This window comes from Bombus vancouverensis, chromosome 1, assembly GCF_051014615.1.
Source record: "Bombus vancouverensis nearcticus chromosome 1, iyBomVanc1_principal, whole genome shotgun sequence".
NCBI lineage: Eukaryota > Metazoa > Arthropoda > Insecta > Hymenoptera > Apidae > Bombus > Bombus vancouverensis.
This window is the reverse complement of record NC_134911.1, coordinates 19,914,136-19,934,590: the sequence shown is the minus strand read 5'-3', so window position 1 is coordinate 19,934,590 and position 20,455 is coordinate 19,914,136. Positions and strand designations below refer to the sequence as shown.

At 34.6% G+C, this 20,455-nt stretch overlaps 1 protein-coding gene and 1 long non-coding RNA gene across 2 annotated transcripts in view; one reads left to right on the top strand and one right to left on the bottom strand.

Annotated features, from left to right (window-relative positions):
• Positions 1–20,455, bottom strand: part of Eip63E (cyclin dependent kinase Eip63E) — a 79,026-nt gene that overhangs the window by 55,752 nt on the left and 2,819 nt on the right. The window lies entirely within an intron of this gene.
• LOC143302591 (uncharacterized) lies at positions 10,807–14,062 on the top strand. Its single transcript, XR_013058209.1, has 3 exons — positions 10,807–11,159; positions 12,052–12,595; positions 12,699–14,062. It is a non-coding gene; the product is annotated as an uncharacterized LOC143302591 (long non-coding RNA).

Below are 20,455 nucleotides of genomic sequence, written 5' to 3'. Positions count from 1 at the left end.
AATTGTGAATGTAAACAACTAAATAAAAAAAAAGTATTTGCTCTAGATACGGAACATGAAAATAATTTTTATCCACCTTTGATATCTTTCCATTTGTGATTCACATTTCTTTGAATTATAATCCACGCGCTTGGTTCGATAATTACAAGCGAAGATATTAATCGTAAATATTGCTTAAAACTGTTATCGAGCAGTCGTTTTATCGCTTCAGTCAAAATTAAATATAATAAAATTAGTCTTTATGTTTTTTTTAAACAATATGAATCATCTCTCGCCTTCGGAATATTTCGCGCGAATATTTCGTAGCATCAGTGTCTGTGAACATCAAAACAGCGGTGTGTTTTGTTTTCCTTATCCAGAAATCTGGCTTCGAACGAGCGCCAGGTAATATAAGGTAGCGGCTTAAGCCACCGAGGAATTTCAAATGGCCGAAACTCGGTCCGCTTTCAAGCGTAGGAGAATCCAGTATTTTCTTTCAGTTCCTTTTCTTCAGCTCACGCACAGGTCATGACGAGTTCAGATGTGTCCTGGCTCTTACCTTGCCACATGGCCACCCAACGTCTTCCAACGTTTTACCTTTACGAGTCCTCCTCGATTTATCGTCGTCAGCGCGCGAACCGTCGAGCCATTAATCTATTCGGTTTAGTCGCAGTTTTAACCAAGCCTCTACCACCTGTTGGAAGTCTTATTATTTTGCTATAGATTGTAGTCCCGCTACCTGTTGATAACGACATGCCTACAAAGTTACTCGTTCGCTCTAATATCTGATGTAGAGATATCCTAAGGTTGAACGTATATATTATGCGTTATCGCGTCTATCGATGGAAAGACTTGGGAAAAATGCGCCGAATAGCGAAAGATATTTGCTAAGACGCAATTAAAAACCACACAGGTCGTATTTTTCTTATTTTACAGAGGAATAAGTTTGAAATCGAATAGACATCAATTTTCATTTTGTGTTAATAATGACTCCATCATAATTAATACCATACCGTTTGATCCTGTATTAATTAGTAATGATCGTTGTTGATGAATTCTACATCAATCCAAAATTAATCTGAATTCCGCAACTTCTTTTTTACTGATTTTTAAATCATATACGTACATGATATTTTCATTCTTCTAAAGGTTTCGAAAATATTAATAGTCATAGAATGAATTATGTCGTTGTTTTGTTAAAAGACTTTCTGGATTTATTACTTGTCGCGTATTAAAAGATTCTTCGATTTGAATAGATACTATCTAGCTATCGAGTAATATAAAAATTAACAATCAATAAAAATGAATCTATCATAACCTTCCTGTATGGGATTGTAATTATCATCGTAGACATCGAAAGAATGTCGACAATCGATTATATACTCGATTCATATTTAAAGTGCCTTTATGAAACGATATAAACTGCAGGATGTCAAAGAGCCAACTGGAATCTCACGACGATTAACATTAATTCCATTGACAAGTATTACCGCTGAATATTTTCACATATAAGAGCCACATAATACATCAATGACATGGAAGGCTTTGATTTCATCGAAACAAGAATTGCCCAACAATTCTAACAAACAGCAGCCATTGCCAGCAGTAACACTTCCCCCGCCAAATTGCTTAAAACATCATGCATCATATCCTTATTAAATATACCCAAACAGCTTACGAAATCCCAGTAGCCTAGCACGAAAAGTGAAAGAAACACGGTGCACGAAATGTCACGCGTTTCCTTCCAAATGTATCCAACATGAATATTCGTTGATTAATATCCAACAACCTATCCTATACATTACACCTTATATTTGCATCATCCTCAAAAAAAAAAAAAAAAGAAAAAAAAAGGTAACATCTCAACTGCATCTTATCATTCCTGTTCTCCAAAAATGCGGGGTCGACCCAACTTTCCCTCATAAATCCATCAAGCTCGAGAATCCACCTGAAGCTATTACCAGGCGCCAACTCCGCGACCTAAACACCATCTTAGTGATCAGGCACATCGACATTCCGTCTTTAGCGAGATGCAAGGGTTACCGGTTATAGAGGCGGAGAGAACGCGTTAGCGGTTAGCCAAGTCCGAATTTTCATTAAAAAAAGCAAATCCGCGAGGCGCGCGGTAGGCGTGAGCGGTTTCGTTTCACAGGCGGCCCTCGTGTACGCACTACCTGTTGCGAACGCGGACGAACAACGGACAGAGAGACGAGAGGCGAACGGGGCCTGACTTGTAAAAAAGCGAGAGAGAAGGTGCCGCAGGGTCCCCGTTCGTTCTTCCCTCGGCTGGAGAGCAGCGACGGGGTGGCGGGGGGCAGTCGGAAGGGTCCGCGATCTCTGGGTCCTCCAGCAGGGGCAAGGAGAGCAGTGGGACCGAAGAAGGGTCCACGGAGATCTGGTGGGGGCCCTGGCGACAGACTGGCGGCCGCGCACCTGCACTCGCTCGCTGAGAGAGCCGACAGTCAGGGCCGCACCTACCAGGACTCAGCTCCCCTTCCGCCATCGGCCCCGAGACACAAATCGGCCGAGTGCATTCTTCGTGTCCTTATCTCCCACGGAGCCCACACCGAAAAGGTCATGCATCCGATTTCATTGGATTATATTAACATTTTTCCCTTTTTTTCTTCCAGCATCGTTTGTTTATTTCTCCGGATTTTTACGCCTGTTTCAGCGACGATTTGATTGCTGTTTCGTCACGGTGTTTGGAAGGGTTGTAGATTCGTTTAGGTAGCCAATAGAATACCTTTGGCTCTGATAGAGTGATTTTGAGATTGCCGGATTGTAGCTTCAGAATTTTTTTATTTCGTTGGGGTATGATTTGTATCAATGATTTGTATCAATGTTAGGATTCCACGCTGTTTGAGAGGTTACTGGTTTGTAATATATTTGTTTATTACAGTATATTATTGAATTAATTGTTGTATCATCGTAGTTAGTTGAAAGATAAATTTGATTTAACGCACATAGTAAACAGCATCGCAGAAATAATCGGATAATGGATAAGTTAAATCTCTATGTTAATTTTATATATCTCAAATATATAAATTGTACATGCGTGCGTATATTTTATATAGTGTCAATGTATCTTGCTTGTTCGGATATTTTCGCAATTTTAAATTCTGCCTTTATTTAGTTTATCGTTTATTCTGCGAAAACTACGTGCATTAAATAAATAAACTTTATGTCTCTACTAATTACAATAAGTGTTGTAATTTGTTAAAGAAACGATCAATTCAATAACGCTATTAGAAACAAACGTATGAAGCAATATTCTCTCAAACACTGCGGAATTCGAATATTAATGCATAAGAGTTGCTGTATTCGACAAATTTTGGTAGAGAGATTTTGGAGAAAAGAGCGAGCAATATTCAATTGTAGAAAATAGGTAGAGAAGTGAAGGTTTATCAGGAGCATATAGAAGAACTGCAGTTAAAGTATAATGATTCTTATAAGTAATTTACTTTAGAAATACATATTTTAAGCTATCCTCATTCTTGGAAATTATCGATACTGCAATTTTAATGAATATGTATTGTGGTTGTACGCGATACCGAGGCAAGGATATAATAATTTTTAAAAGCAATTTGTGTTGAAAATTATATTTCTTTTTTCGAAGGTTTTTCGCTCGTTACTCTTTGCTACGATTATTTTGTTTCTCTTTTTTTTTTTAATGAAAATGGACTAAAGATTACTATAATTTAGATACATGTTATTTTTGCGGATCACCGACTCTATAGTTTTCTTATAAATGAAGTAGTCGAACGATGCTCCGAGATTGTAAGGTGATCAAGAAATTACAATAATTTTGAGTACTTTGCGGGTACTCGTTCTTCGAGCGATGGAGTAACATACTTGTTACATAAAGAACGGGATAAACTTATTTCGATTACGAATAAGCATTAAATTAAAATGGAGAGAAAAAAGAAGTATAATAGCAGACTTCATTTACTTAAATTATGTCAAAGTCCTTGCAAGGTACGTAAAATCAATTAAAAAAATTTCAAACAGGCGATCGATTTAATATTTATATATATACACATAAAGAAACGTATTTACATCTAGATTTAATACTTTTGCTTTAATTTCGATATTTATATTACTGTGTTACTTGTTATTTATATTTCATCGAAACATAATCATTAATATTTTATTATAATAAAATATAATTTTAAACAAGAGCATATCGTAAATTGATAAAAGATTTCATAAGATTTAAAACACAATCATTTTATTTATATAAATCATTTTATTTTCAATCCAATGAATTAGCACGAAATAATGTTTGGTATTTAAAACGTCATTGAATGCAATCGAACATCGATATCAGCTTTAAAAAACCCTATTGTTGAACGACTTGTTTTCAAGCCATTAGTTGTTCCACATGTTCGAGGCGCGTTATCTTGAAAACATCCGGTGTTATTCCGAGTTTAATCGCCGATACTATCATTTTCTAGTTGAATAAAGTGTATCGAAGCGACAAAGAAACGAGCTTCATTCGTGAGCGCAACGATACATCGAGCGACCCGACTGAAAAGCCAATTTATCAATTACATACCTTCGTCGATAACCAGAAACAAATCCTTTACAATGAAAAAAAGAACAAGAATAAATCAAGACCTCGAGATTTATTTTCTCGCCGGTGATTCAACTTGTTAACAGATGATACCGATCTATTGCAACACGTAATATCGGTGCTACCTGCACGCAGGTTAAGGATATTAAATTTCATATATTTCAGATCGAACGTCGCTGTTCGAACGATAAATAAATCCTCGCCAGAAGTTCACGTTCAAGTTCCTTCTTCTCTTTATTTTTTTGGTTGCTTCTCTTTTGAAGTTTAACCACTCGTTCGTGTTCTTCGTTACACAATCCCGCTGTGAGACACGATAAATTAAACCGTGGATGTTTATGCAATTTCATATTATTATATAAAAATAATGATTTATATAACTCGCTAAATATTATAACGACTAGATGTACTGTGTATTTTTCTGAAAGTTCTGAAAGGCCAGATTTTGTACAATTATACACAATATATACAATTTTCTACAATGATAACTCTCATCAATCGGAGATATCAGAGAAATCAGAGATAGTTGAAACGTATGAGATATAGGTGATGTAAAAAGTGATATTAAAAATTGTTGAAAAGCTCAATAAATAATTCTATGAGAAAATTAGTCGTCTTATTTTATAGGAATATCAAGGAGAAAGAATTTCTAACGAAAGCAACTTTCACAGACATTTTTAAGTAGATTGGCTGTTTGTTGAATATTTATAAAACTCTTGGGAAAGAAAAAGTTTTCAGTACTGGGAATCAGGCTGTAGAGGCTCTGGAGGAACAACAATGAAATTTAATAAGAAAATTTAATTAATTACAAAATTAATTAATAAGGGAAATGAAACATTTTCAATATCAATGGAATAAATAAATTTCCAGATAAGCCGACAATAGTCGTAACTATATTCAAGATTAAATTAATAGAAATCCCAGGCAAAACAATCGATTTCCTTCCATTAAAAGATCGAAAACAACAGAACTTTCGACTAACTTAATATTTTTGCAATTATGTATATCCTACACATTTTTTGAGATCTATTAACCAGCAATATAATCACATAATCGACAAAAACAAATAAATTTCGACCAAGTTACTTTTGGTCTCTGCGTCTTTAGTTGTAACATCGTTTGATCTTAACAGAAATAGAAAATGCATAAAAAATAAGGGATTCCTAAACAAAGGAATTATTACGTCAAAGAGATTCACAAATAACTAACAAAGTCGAATCACGTAGAATCAGATTAGCTTGCGCATGAAAATATGATACAAGTTACTTTCCACTGGAACGAAAGAATAATTTTAAAAACTACAGAATTTCTAAATAAAGAAACTTACTTAAAGATTGGGAAACCGAGTTGAGCCTTCACCGCCCAACGGGTTAAGTTTCCCATAAATATCTATAAGTTCCGCTGTTTGCAACGATTAGTAACAATTTTTCTAAATTTCCACTTGCGTTGGTGCACGTGCAACGCACTCCCGCTCTTTTTGCCGCACGAAGAAATCAAACGAATTCCCTGTTTCTTCCGCTACTTTACGAGCCGGAACGCTACGAACCCCGTAGCTTGGCTCGATGTTTGATTTTACGTCACCTCGTTTCCACGTATCTTGTTTTCTCCTTCGTCGATTTTGTATCTTTCCTTCGTTCGCCAACAGCCTCGCATTTCCAGTCTGACGGAACGTGAAGCTGCTTCTGGACGAGGAACCCGTGTTGTCTCTTGCGGAACGAGAGAGGACAACCGGACGAGAAAGTGCCGTTAAAGTAATTACTAATCGCTGATTATGTTCCCTATTTCCGTTCCTCTTTGGCAACTGGCGCGTGAAACATTACAGTCGACGGAGAAATTCCACGTGTTTAGCGAATTCTCCTGGGTAAATTAACACGTTCTCTATTTTCTGGATTACCGGTATTCACGTGTCGAGATCCGGCTGGGAAACAGGTTATTTTGATACTTACACCGCGGATGTTTATGCGTCTTAGGGAAGTTTAAAAGTGCAGAAATCTATAGAATGCGCGTAATACACAAATACGTATATAAAATATTCAAAGCAGTGTACTTATTAGAATATGTCGGATGGAATAAATTCCTAATTGCCGCGTTATCAATGATACGGTATGAATTCTTTAAAAGCACATTAAATATTAATAAAAGTCAAAATAAAACATCCCTCTTTATTCCGTAACTCGCGTGAACATACGTACCTTTAGTGAGAGACGAATATTTGGAATGTGTAATTGATTAATCGAGGATGGGAATTTGATGTTTGAGAGGATAATTAATGGAGCGACGAGTAACACGTTTTCGAAAGTAGTTAGGACAGCTTGCTGATTCGGTTATGGTAAAAGGCTGGTTATCTAACAATAGATAACAAAAATATGCGCAACTTTCTTCGGATGAATGCGCGTTAAGAATGCAACACTATCATTACTTTTCCATAGTACTATCTCTCTATAATTACAAATGGGAAGGAAGCGTTCTCACGAAATAAAGAATATTTCATTTTTATTTTAATAGCTTCTGACACTTCATGATCCTTTCTGGTATCTCTCTTGAACATTATAGAAAAATAGTAAATTTTATTTACAAGTTAATATAAAAGCAAACACAGCACGTGATGTTTGGCATATGTCATCACTTTTACTGCGTAGACTTTGTTCGTCGCGGAAAGCTCAAGATAGTACGAATAATATTCTTCTTGGTCCTTCCTGAAAACTTTGTTTGTACACACGTTTCCTTAGAACCGATATCTTTATTCCTATCATAAATTTTATTTTTATTGGCTATCGTAAACCATGTAGTATGAAACATATGAAAGGAAATAAATCATAATAATTAACGTACATATATTACACCATAATACGGTTTGGAACGTGACATATATTTAAATGCGACATCCAACATTCTTTTCTTTCGGTTTTCTTTTTTTCGATTCTCTTGCGGTATTCAACATATTAAAAAACAAGTCCGAGGACTGCCTCAGAATGTCTACGTGTAATTATCGCGAGTTATGAGCACAAAGAAAGATTTTCACATAATTATAATAAGGAAAACATATTCTGATTCGTTTAATTCTTTGTTACAGTAACCAACAAAAGAAAAAAACACTGATTTATTCGATTAATCCCAAATAATACTTGAAGTACATCATGATAACTAGTATCTGATAATAACCTGATGAAAGCCATTCCAAAATCCCAAACCAACAAAGATAATAGAGAACAGAGATTTTTTCAAACAGCAATATAAAAGTTTCTACGAAACGAGAAAGACAATAAGCTCATAGTTTACTAACGACTTGCCAATAAGTATACCGCGTATTTCTATGCGAATTCATATCTTTGAACATATAATTAAAAAGATAGAACTTGGGGAAAATTCACGGCAAGCTTTACCCATCGCGTCACAGAGAAGGATATTTCATGGACGCTTCATATTTTTTATATCTTATTTATTTTTTCATATTATGCGCATTCCGTGGAATTTTGCACTTTCAAATTTCCTACGTATAAATGCATAAAATTCCGCAGTCTATTAATAAGGTTCGTACGAAGGATCATCGACATAGAGGACAACAGGGTCGTTACTACGACGAGAACAGAGAAAATGATCGTAAATTATGATACTTAATTAACGTAATCGAAGCTTTACGAAGTTGTTTGAATCGCCACGAATACATGAACCAGCAGCTCCTACGCGTGTAAGTAGGTAGGCCGCGCTGATAAGGCTTATCTAGCGCGCGCCACGCCGTAGCTGAGTTTGCATATCAATGGGAGTTCTTAAGAATAGACACTCGCGTGTCGCATTCAGCCGGCACTCACGCGCGTTAATTCGCGCGATTACAAGCTGTTGTTGACTTTCAGTCTCGCGTTTCTTTCGGTTCGATTGCACGAGCGCCATTCCCAGCAGAAGGGAAACTTCGGAGACTGTGAAATAGTTACGGTGCTAGCGTGAGAAATCGGTGAAATTCGTTCTTAACTCGTTGAATTATGTTCTTATTATGAACATACAAACGTCCCTATCAATCGTTAACGTTGTTCTTCTTTAATATAGCGTGGGAGAAGTAATTTTTTGATAGAAAATAAATAAGTCACTTGGAAATTAATTAATTTAATTTTCTGAAGATCTCTTAACTTTCGTATAAGGATACACGATTAATTCAGACATGTTCAAATTTATCTGGTATTTTTGAAATAACGTAGTTTTTCTTTCGTGTAAGCTGAAAATCTACCAATTTACTGATTAAATTCTGTATTAGCTTGTTTCTTAAAAGATGGCTATCTTTCTAGAATGATGTTGAACAGCGAATAGTGTTGAGAAATCGCAAAATAAAATTACAAGTAAATTAAGCATGATAGACACATCTGGGTTAACGTTAACACGCGATTAACCTCGATAAAATCAACTAACTTGGCTTCTGTGAGGTTCAAATAGAAATTGTTTGAAAAAAAATTCATTTCTAAATGAGAAGGATCGGTAATTCGAATAAATCGGACGTAATCTAAGTCCTCTACGCTACTTTTTACGACCTTCTTCCAAATGAAAATATTTTTTAAATCTTTTAACACTTTCGGTCCGAATTTCAACTATTCGGTTATCTTTCTTCCCTTGATGGCTTTCCGATGAAACAGATGGTTACTGAATAACATATACACATACCGATGTAACACGTTGTACAGTATCTATCGATACTATTGATCGAGTATTACTCTGTGACTTATCGATCTGTTGAAATCTCTTAAACAGTCAGAATCTTAGAAAGCGAAACGGAATATTAAAGTCTCGACAGAATCTTTGTCAGTGGATTCGCTTTTACTGACTGACTTAGAAAGTAATATACATAATTTAAAGCTAATTTCCCGAGGTTTGAAGACTATATCAGACTATTTTCACAATCACTTCGAGAAAGCGATCGTGAAAGTAGTCCAAGAAAAAGTTTAACGAAACTTAAATCTATCAGCCGCTTTACATTCCACTGACAAGTGACAATTAATTCAAAGATTTCTAAAAATATTGTCCAAATTTCGAACTCATTAACATAGAACTTAAAATACCCCTAAAAAAAAAAAAAAAAAAAAAGAAAAAAAGGAAGAAAAATCACAAACTCCGTCCCAAGCCCCATCGTCAAGAATTCCAATCCCATCGCAGAAACATCGCCGTGAGACGCTTATGAACACAGAAACAGAAGCAACCCGTGTACATTTTCAGTTCGAATTTCGCCAACACGTGGCACCCTCACAGGTGTCGTTCTATTCGTCGTTCCACGTTAAAAGTTGCAAATGAATTTTCTAGTTATCGGCTGCACGGAAACCGTTACAGTCTGGAGCGTGGGATTATTGTTCGAGTGGACGTACTTATATGGCCTCGCTGTTATTCTTAATACGACGTTGCATCTCGTTGGCGATAAAAACGGCGAGCGTTCGCGTTAATAAACAATAATGACACGTTGAACCAGTTCATGTCAGGCCATGAGCCGCACGGTAATTTGCATTTGCTGTAATTGCGATTCAGAGCGGCGCTCGCCGCTGTTCCAAGCCAAGCCTAGGCCGTCTATCGGCGTCGATTTTCTGTCTTACGATCGCGGTACCCGCGTTTTCCGACGACATTTCAACGCTTTCGAGCGTTAAATTTTCATGCAAACTGCCCGCGCCTGTAACTCGAGCTGGCAAGGATTCTTGAAAATGTGATTTGTCCGTATACACTCGTACTTTCCCATACCGATCATGGTACAAGAGCATGGTTTACGAGCGCGGCTAGGGCATGTTTTACTCCGCCTCACCGGTAAGAACCGGAATGAGAGTTCGTTAACGCGAATTTATTACGAAAATTGTTTATAGGCTTTAATTATGCGATTGCAAGAAGTGCATTAATCGTTATAGAGATTATAAATACATACAAGGTGCTTATTATCGTTCACGCTGTTAATCGTCAGCGTTCTTTTTCTAAGTGGTAGAAAAACATTTGTGAAAAACACAGAAGAGGATAAAGGCTTGCTATTTCGAAATGCGACAAACAGACCTTTTAAACATTTATCGCGACTTTTGCGTGATAACGAGGCTACGAATATTACGATTTCTATTATGAGCTTTACGCTGTTTACGACTTTACCAACTATTTCTCTAGCGTTATAAAATTATTTACGTTTGAGGAGAATATGAAAGAATCATTGACATATATGTATAATTGATATGTATATGTATATTTGATATAATAATTAACGTAATACTTAATATATATGTATTTCTTTTCAACGTCATGCTAAAGTTTTTTTTTAAGTTATCGAATGTCTTCTTAGTCGTTGAACGCGAGGACATAAAAATTCGAAGACCATAGCAGTGATCAACTGGTAGCTATAATTCTCTCTTTACATTACTACACAGTGTTATTAGCGTTAATTAGCGAACATCGTGTGTATTTATAGATGAAAAATAAATAATTAGTTTCCTTTTTATCGATAGATGAGCAAGAGTTGGAGGATGATCGTGATTATACGATACGGAGAAGATTTGTCGAGTCATCGAGCCTATAATTAATAGCTTATTAGGAATTATTACGTACGATGGAAGTGTCGAGAAAGGAACGAATTTTAAGATCGTGATAAAGATAGTACTTCGATGAAGCGGTAAAGCACTTTTTGTTCGCCTCCTGGTAGTTAGCGGATCGAGCCTTAAAAATTATTTATGTCGGATAATTAAAATCGAATGAAAACGAGTCGCAGTAAACCTTGTAAATAGACGTTAATTTCTGTCTGCGAATCGATGAACAGTTTGTTACGATGTCTGATGACACGAGCTTATAAATGGGATAAACGTTTGTTTTTGAGTTACGACAATTTGATTTTATGTTTCGCTTTTGAATCCGCATCGTAGATCATCGTATTTATTTATACAGATAAAACTCAATGTTTTCTGAGCATATTAAATTTTTTTATCTCTTCGTACAGAGAAATTTATCATTTTCGAAAACGTATGCAACAGTCCTTTTGCAAACATTTCGTAAATTGTAAACGTAACTCAAGTACAGTATATAATTTTGCAAACGTAATAATATAATAACGTCAATTTGCAATTGTAATTTCAGTGCTATTTGTAGACGCACGCTTGTTGTTGACTTTAAAATCCTGACCTTCGAAACTTTTCCACTCTATTCCGCTCAAAATTCATTCTACGTAATTAAATTATATAGTATAGCGAGTACTTTTAAATATTTCCCTTACTTTGCTAGATCACAGATCTTTACGAGCATCGAATTTGTTATTTGCCAGATGTTTAAGGAAACGCTATGATTTAAAAATTACGCCTCAAGTTTCTCCATTTTTTCCCATAATAATATCTCAATTGCATTATTAAGCGTCTATAATTTCGTGCGACATAGATCATACATCCATATTTCCTAAATCATATTTTATTATGCTCATATGTAGCTGTATATCATTACTTACATTTTACATATTGCTATATCATTACACTGATAGCGAGCGATCTACATCGTAATTATTAGTCTTTGATTTTCAGATCAAAGTGAGAGACCGTAATGAATCATAATTTGCCTCTTGCAAGCAAGTGAAATTCCAAAGTTACAAACAATCAATCTCTAATATAAAACTGTTATAATTTATCATTTCTAAGATGGTAAACGCGTGGAAATGGAGAAACCTGGCCGACATGGTAGCGCGTTGGTTTTCGAACCTTGGGACGAAAGAGGAAGCAAAACACGCGGGTGACAGTCATAAAAGGTCGTTCATGAATATGCACGACGAAAACTCAAGAAGCGAAATGAGTAATAGGGAAGGTATAATGAGATGCTGATTATGATGTAAGCGGTTTATCCAGGTATAATGATTCGGGGAGCAGATTGTGACCAATGAATGCCTTCACTTTCTACCTTTACACCGATTGTACGCGGCATTGTCGACCAATGCAACACGATTGTTCACGACTCTACCGATGTCTGACCTTTTGCACATGATATTTATAAGATTTGCTGCACGAGACGACCGTGACTTTAGGTGAGGTCGTTATGCAAATTACGCGTCCTTACATTTATTATACCTGCTAAGTAAGTACGAACGTCGAATGGGATTTTAGAAAATGTATTACGTTGTTTGATGTCTCTTTTATTTTGTTGTTTGAACGTTTTTAATTATTTTTGGAATTTTCAGATTGATCAGAATTATCGAACGAGTCAACGATTTTGCTAGAGCTTCAGGCAAGTTATCGCTTTCTGCTAGTGACGCGTACGACGCGTTGATTCAATTTTATCTTAATTATTGTTGCATTTTAATTTTAAATACCTAATAACGTCGACGTAGTTACTATGTTTCGAAATTTAGACGTTTCGACGATAGGGCAATAAAATAGCGAACAGTTTACGTTAGAGCGAATACTATTTGAAAAATAATATTTCATTGTTTGTAACACGCATAAACAATATTATCATATATTATTATCAAATGTTATTTGACTAAAGATGAAAATTGGTGAAAAATATATATCGGAAGAAGGTAAGCGTTAAAGGGTATTTTGTACAATATTTTATTCGAAAGATATTTCAAGAATTTCTGAATCGAGCAAAATTATACGACGAGCGATTTAAGTAGCTTACAGAGCGCTTACTTTTAATAGGATTTTATTTGGCAACTATTTTGAGAACGGGCTTAATTAGAATTATTTAAGAGACGAATAATTTTGTTGACAATTTAAGTGGATTACAGGGTACTTTCGACAAGCGAATTTTAAGCAATTTATACGGTCGTTTGATAGAAGAAAAAATAATTCCAAATATAATCCGCCAGTGTCTAATAATTCTTGCAGAGAGATATTGTGGGAAATGTCAGTTGACTGAACTTAAGAACAGATACAGACAAGCTATTGTGTTGGCAACTAAGTGATTGCGGATTTTGTCGATACCACGTAATGACAAAATTCGCAATCACTTAGTTGCCAACACAATTCGTGTACTGTAAGTTGAAAGAATCGAAGGAACTTTTGACAATATTTTATGTTCATCTAGCTTAACAGTGATAAAGATTGTGCACGAAGAAGTTTCAAAAATTTGTTCATCGACGATTAAAAGCAAAATGGAAGAAATTTCTTCTATTTGAAAATCGATCGTCGATTAACGTGCGATTTATATTATCGTTTATTACTAAGCCATTACGATCGATAATTTTGTTCCGAATTTAACTTAAACTCTCTGAATAAAGTTCAAATAACGATATAATAACGAATAAATAACGAATAAGCGATTGAAATTTTTATCACGTTGGCAGGAAAGTTTTTAGACAAACAGGAAGGAAGCACTCGTATTTCTAACTGCGATAGGAAAAGCTGAGCTCCGAAATAAGAGCAAAGCTAACGTTCAGCATAAAAGAAGCGGTCTCTCTTCTATTTGACGTAATTACGACGTGAAAATTATTTAATGAAAAAAAAAAACCTAATCGCACAATTGTTAGCTTGAGAATTATTTTTCACAATGGAAATAACCGTACTTGAAACCATTTTTATAACTGTTACTTCCCCAAGTTAAAACACCTGTTCGCCTCTAACATTATAGTAATTTTATATTTCTAATTAAAATTTTACTTGAGTAAAAAAAAAAGAAATAGATTCAAACAGATTATAATTTCTTTATGCTATCGTGAAATGTTTGATTTATTTGAAATATTTAGTCTATTTAAATGTAATGTTTATTCATTACAATAATTAAATGTTGGCTTTAATATCTTTCGGTACTATGAAAATCGTAAATATCATAATAAATTGCCAATTCGAAGATAATTATTCTACCGAACGACTTTTATAGCCAGATACTGCTGATTTTATTTAAAATATCAACGAAGTTCGTTCTGAGATTAAGTTTCATTTAATAACATACTGACGAGTTATATCAATATGTTTTGATTTATTCGTTGAATTACTCGATCGGTTAAGAGAAATGATTAGAAATTAAGACGCGATTAAACGCGCGTAAAAGCGTATAATTATATCGTTTAATGTGTTAACGTGTCGAAATATACAACATTTGATAAATTTTCTGATAGTCTATTGATACAACCATTCGACCGATTTAATTTATTCTTGGCACAGAATTGTCACGCGTTTAACAAGAACGATAACAGTACGCTTATAAGATTTGTGGTACAGTGACTTGGATTTGCATACTGGGTCGACGTGATATCTTAATCGTACTTCACAATAAGCGTACTTAAAAGCTGCGACTAAAATTCGCTTGACATTCGACACATAGTTTCATGCGACTTACATATTCGTACGATACCTATAAATAAACTGAACAGGAAAATGTTTGCATTTTAAAATTGCTTCGTAGTTATTTACACGTATGGCTACCTTGTTTGTCGTATCGAATGTAATAAAAAAATTGCAGATGTATTTGAAACAATTCTTATTCCGTGCTGGTAATGCATTTTTGCAAATTTCACGATTCTCTGTATATACTAATGTATTTATTTGTTTTATTTTTGTTTTATGTTTATGTATGTTTTATTTTTATTTTTTTTTATGTATTTAATGTATTCATGTACTCATGTATAATATTTAGGTACTTAATCCGATTTAGATTATTTTCTCGCCACAAGTTTTTACTTTGATATTCAATATTGGAAAATTTATTACGAGTATTGTTAATTATTACGAGCAAAATGTAATGTCCGTGTTTTATTGTGCTAAATAATTAAAAAATTGTAAACGCCATTTAAATATTTTCAATCGTTTTTGTCGACAAATTTTCAATACTCTGAAAATATTCTATCGAAGTGTAAATGAAGAATATTCCATTTTTCGCAATAGGAAGCTGCTAAAAAATCGTAATTAAGCGAGTTACGATAATTCAAAATTCTTACACTGATAGTATATTTCTGATAATTCCCAACAGGATAATTTACGTTCTAGAAATCAAAATCATCGAGTACACATGCACGCAAACATGTAGTATTAGATGTATTTTGATATCATTTATCAACACGTGGACATTACCGAGCAAAAATAAACGATCGTTTTCGATTATCGCCCTCTTATGACCGGTACGAGTCATTAGGACCATAAAAAGAATTACTAAATTTCGATGCCTGATGCTGATAATTATGTACGAATCGGATAGTTAATGTAAATCCAATAATATGGCACATACGCACTTCACGCTGATAATTCCGTATCTTTTTATCTTTCCTGTTCAAGTATGAGACGTAAGAAATGACATTTTAAGATTATACTTATTGCATCATTACCAACATATTATGAAACACGGATTTTATGAATAATAATATTAACAAATCTGTGGATAACTTTTAATAACATCTTTTACAAGTTATTTCCAATTGCGATACGTTTTCTTCTCCTTTTCATTACGGAACGGTAAGGCTTGTTTTTTCCATTTGTGTTCAAGAAATTTTTAGCATATGTTGTTCTTGGAAAACTCAACTACGCAGTAGGAAATCCGGTTAATTTTACGTACGTACGTACGCTGTTATTTATATCTACTACGAAAATTATAAATCGAACGTTTAATCATTTTTAAATGGAATAATTTTCAAAATAAACATGATTATTTTATTAATTTCTGGTTATGTACGCTTAGTCAGCCTATTCTCGAGAATACTCTGTATTTATGTTTGTGCACTAATATCGTTTCGTTGTTCAAATACAGTATGGATAACACACGACTCGTGTTTAGACAAAGAAGAAATTGAAAGATCAGACAACGATAATGGCGTGTAAACCTGATAAGGTCGGATAATTTAAGTACTAATGTACTTACTCAGCCAGACAATGTTCTGGAATTACCCTATATTAGTTCTGTGCAAATATCTGTTTCGAATTTTCTATTTTACAAGTAAGAAATTCTCAAATTTCCATCTACACCGCTATTATATTTACAAATTTTTCGAACATCGCATCTGACGTAGATTATAATAATGTATTGGGCTGATTCTTAAAATTTGTCTTCCTGCGTTAATTACAGTAATTTTGCATACTACTTGGAACAAACTTTTATCGATTTTTCGTAATTACCTTTTTTTAGTCACAAGAATTTAGGTTTACGCTCTTTGCGTAAATAATTCTTACAATCGATAAGGAACGTAATAATATGTATTAAATAATTACTAACACGGCTATTGATTAACATTATCTAATAAATGCTTGGAATTTAATTTCGCCTATGTACGCTTCACATCGCAAATCTAAATCACAAATTCCTAAAATAATATTGTATCTTTATTTGGCTTGATTAAATTTCGAAACGTGATTCGGTTATTTATTGGGAAATTAAATATTTTTAAACGCAGCTATATCGGAGAATTGATTTATATTCGACTAATACGAACCGATTCATTTTACAGATTGCCGATGAACCTATCGTTTAATTCATTTTTCCCGCAACCAATTCACCATTATCAAAATCATTAATCTTTTAGTTTTATTGGTAATTAAATTGCAAAGAGTCGATTGGATGTATCGTAGAGCATCGGGACGTGCCTCGTCGACAAAACGACGACGATACACGGGAATTGATTTTCGATTCAATCGAATGCAACTGCATGTTAAGCCTTTCTCGTAAACGTACATACGCATATCGGAATCGACGTAACGAGCTTCAGCTTGTACACAGTCTCTCGTAGAAAAATGAATTTTCCAATAACGATAGAAGAATAAGAACCAAAGATACGAAAATAAACTTTCGTACTCTGTTATTAATTTCGTTTATCTTTACGATAATCATAATTAAACTTCGAGAAATTTATGTTTCTATAAATATTAGGTTGTCCGAAAAGTATCTTTCTTTTACAGACCCGTCTTTTACAACGACGCATCTTCGTACAAACATGAAAGCTAATCTGTCGAACGTTGTAATCCTTATCTTGATAGAACAAAATGTATCACACGTAATTTGATAAAACAATATAAAACGGAAAATGTTGTGCATCCACTATTTCCTTATAGAACGAAAGAATCTTTTCGGACGACCTGATATATCTGCCTTTCGATAATTTTCAATCAACTTCTATCCTCGATTTAATCTTTTTCGAAGTTTCACGATATTTTCCATTTCAACGTATCTGCGTCTTTTTTTCTTTTTTTTTTTGTTTTGTTTGTTTAAGTTAACGTTAATCTTGCACCAGGTACGAGCTTGTTTCGTTGTTTCATTTCTAATTCGTTACGCTAAGAATTCTACGATTGGAGCGTACGGAAGCCACGTAGAATCGTGTTTCACGAGTTTTGAAATATATTCGCGATTTTAGGTGCTTCTGCACTCGAAGGCGACATTCCTCGATTGTGTGCAGTTAATACGACTCGAGGGAGCGATCGTTTCGTCTTTCGAACACGTGTGTTCTTATCAGTGGTCATTTTTTTCTCAGGACACGATAACAGTGTACTTGCAAAGCGTAATTTCCGTTCGTTGCTTTTCGAGGAAACTTCGCCTTGTGAAAATATATTATTCACGATGACGTACTTTCACAGTGAAACTTGTAATTCCGTTACTTTCCTCAGACCTGATAATTATTTGTAAATTTACCACTACGAATCTCGATACTGCGCAAAAGTTTTGTCATCTAAATTTTATCGTAATATTAGGAAATTCTTCCGACAAGTGTTTACTATTTTTATTCGTATTCTATCATCGTCCGATGTAATTACATTTTCATAGCGAGAACGCTTCTGTCTTATAAATCGCTGGACATACGCTTATCTTGAGCAAGACGATTATTATTAAAATACAGATACGACTTTTTCCATTAATTTTATTAGTTATCCTTAAGTTATTCACGGTTACAATTAAAGCACACATTCTATATTATGAAATAGCCTATATTAAAAAATAAAGTTAGTATTTACGTTTCAAATATTAAGATTACGTAATGTTAAAAGTATCTACGTTGTAAAAATCAGTTTGCACGGAGTAGGCAAATGTTTGATGACTTATGGACGGCAGTGTGCCTGACGAAACTTGGTGCAGAGCAAATTTAAAAACGTTTATTTTCATTTTTATAAAAATGTCAATCTTCCAAACGATTTTCCATACGCCTTCGATGAAAATCGAATAATAAAATGTAAAAAACGGTGGCGAAAGAGAAAGGAATAAATCGAAAAGTAAAAAGAGAAGGAACGTCGCGAAATTTCACGAAACTACGAAATACGAAGAAAAGGAATTGAAAGTACCATTTTCCAATTTAATTCTTTCGTAACGCGAGCTCACGCGGATACAAAATTTCCAGCATACGTGAAACCGGAGAAACGACGAGCAGTAACAGTAAAATGTTCATTGGAAAATGATTCGGCTATGAATAAAGCCAGGAATAACGAATGGTCGTAAACTTCCACGATACGTAAGGTTCTTCCTTATCTTTTATTTCTGGCGTCGTTTTCTCTGCGTTTTGGCCAACATACAGACTCGTTCCAAGATATTTCAACAATAGTACGAACCGCTGAATTGTGACAATCGAGATTGAATCGTTATGTAATAACGGTGAAAATATGGTTTTTAAGTTAAAAGAGAAAAAGAATAAAAAAAAAAGGAAGAAAGAAATGCCGAAGAACAGAGTTTAACGGCGGTGTGCCGGCGTGAAAGGGGCTACGCGTTTCTGTGTTTTTGTAGAAACCGCAAGTGAATTCGCGGCAACGATCCGGCGCACCTGCGTTTCGTTTCGCATGATATCACAGCCATGCGATAAATTTTCATTGCCACGCGTGTAGGAATAAACTTTTATTGACCATTGAACGGTTTGAATTTAAACGCGCCGCCTGTATGCGCGGCTATCCGCATAAAGAACTGTGCGCGTAACGCGTATTCCCGTCTCTAAAGGACCATCTACCACGCGCGATCGTTTAAGAAACTTGTCGTTCACGTTTGTATTCACAATTATAATGACGTTATAGGTAAAAAGTTTGAAGCAGCGGAATTACAGCGGAGTTCATATCAAAACGTCCGTACGTTCCGAACGTTCTGCTATCTAAATATTTTATTATCCGAACGAAATGCCTCCTAGCGGATACTTTTAATATAATAATAACATTTGTTACAAATGTTATTATTATATTACGTGGTCAGTAGCAAAAGTCTACATACACCAACTGAAGTATCGAATATCACAGCTCTCATAATTGTTTCGGCACGTGAATACAAATACCGTGAAAATGTAACGCAATTTACTCATTTTCATGTTTATTAAGGAAAGAGAGTACGGTGAAAATATACATGTACATATATATATCTTTTCCTTAATAAGAATGAACATGAGTAAATTGCAATTACGTTACAGTTACATCTTAACAATATTTGTCTTTATGTGCCAAAACAATTTGAATATAATGTATTATACAGGGTGGTTGGTAACTGGTGGTACAAACGGAAAGGGGGTGATTCTACGCGAAAAAAGAAGTCGAAAATATGGAATAACAATTTTTCGTTTGAGGCTTTGTTTTCGAGAAAATCCACTTTGAATTTTCGCTCGGTACGCGTGCACTTTATCACGTCTCGTCTCGCGTCTTATAACGGACCTCACAGTAGATCGTTGTCTCGATGGAAAAATTTAAAAAAAAAAATTGTTATTCTATATTTTCGACTTCTTTTTTCGCGTAGAATCACCCCCTTTCCGCTTGTACCACCAGTTACCAACCACCCTGTATATATATGTAAAATACAATGTCAAAAAAATGTTACATATACAGCTGTTATATCCTCGTGAGTGAATCGATGGAAATCGATGGATTTTATAATTACTCGCACGTAAAAGATGAACAATGTGACTCGTCATATTTCCTGCAATCTGTATTTATGAATATGCAAACATTTTTTTATAGAAGAAGAAGAGGAAAGAAAAATAGTCTTCTCTTCCTGTTTCAGGCTATTAAAAAAAAGGAGTAAATGACGAATACGTAAATTAGCCTTCGACAGTTGGCA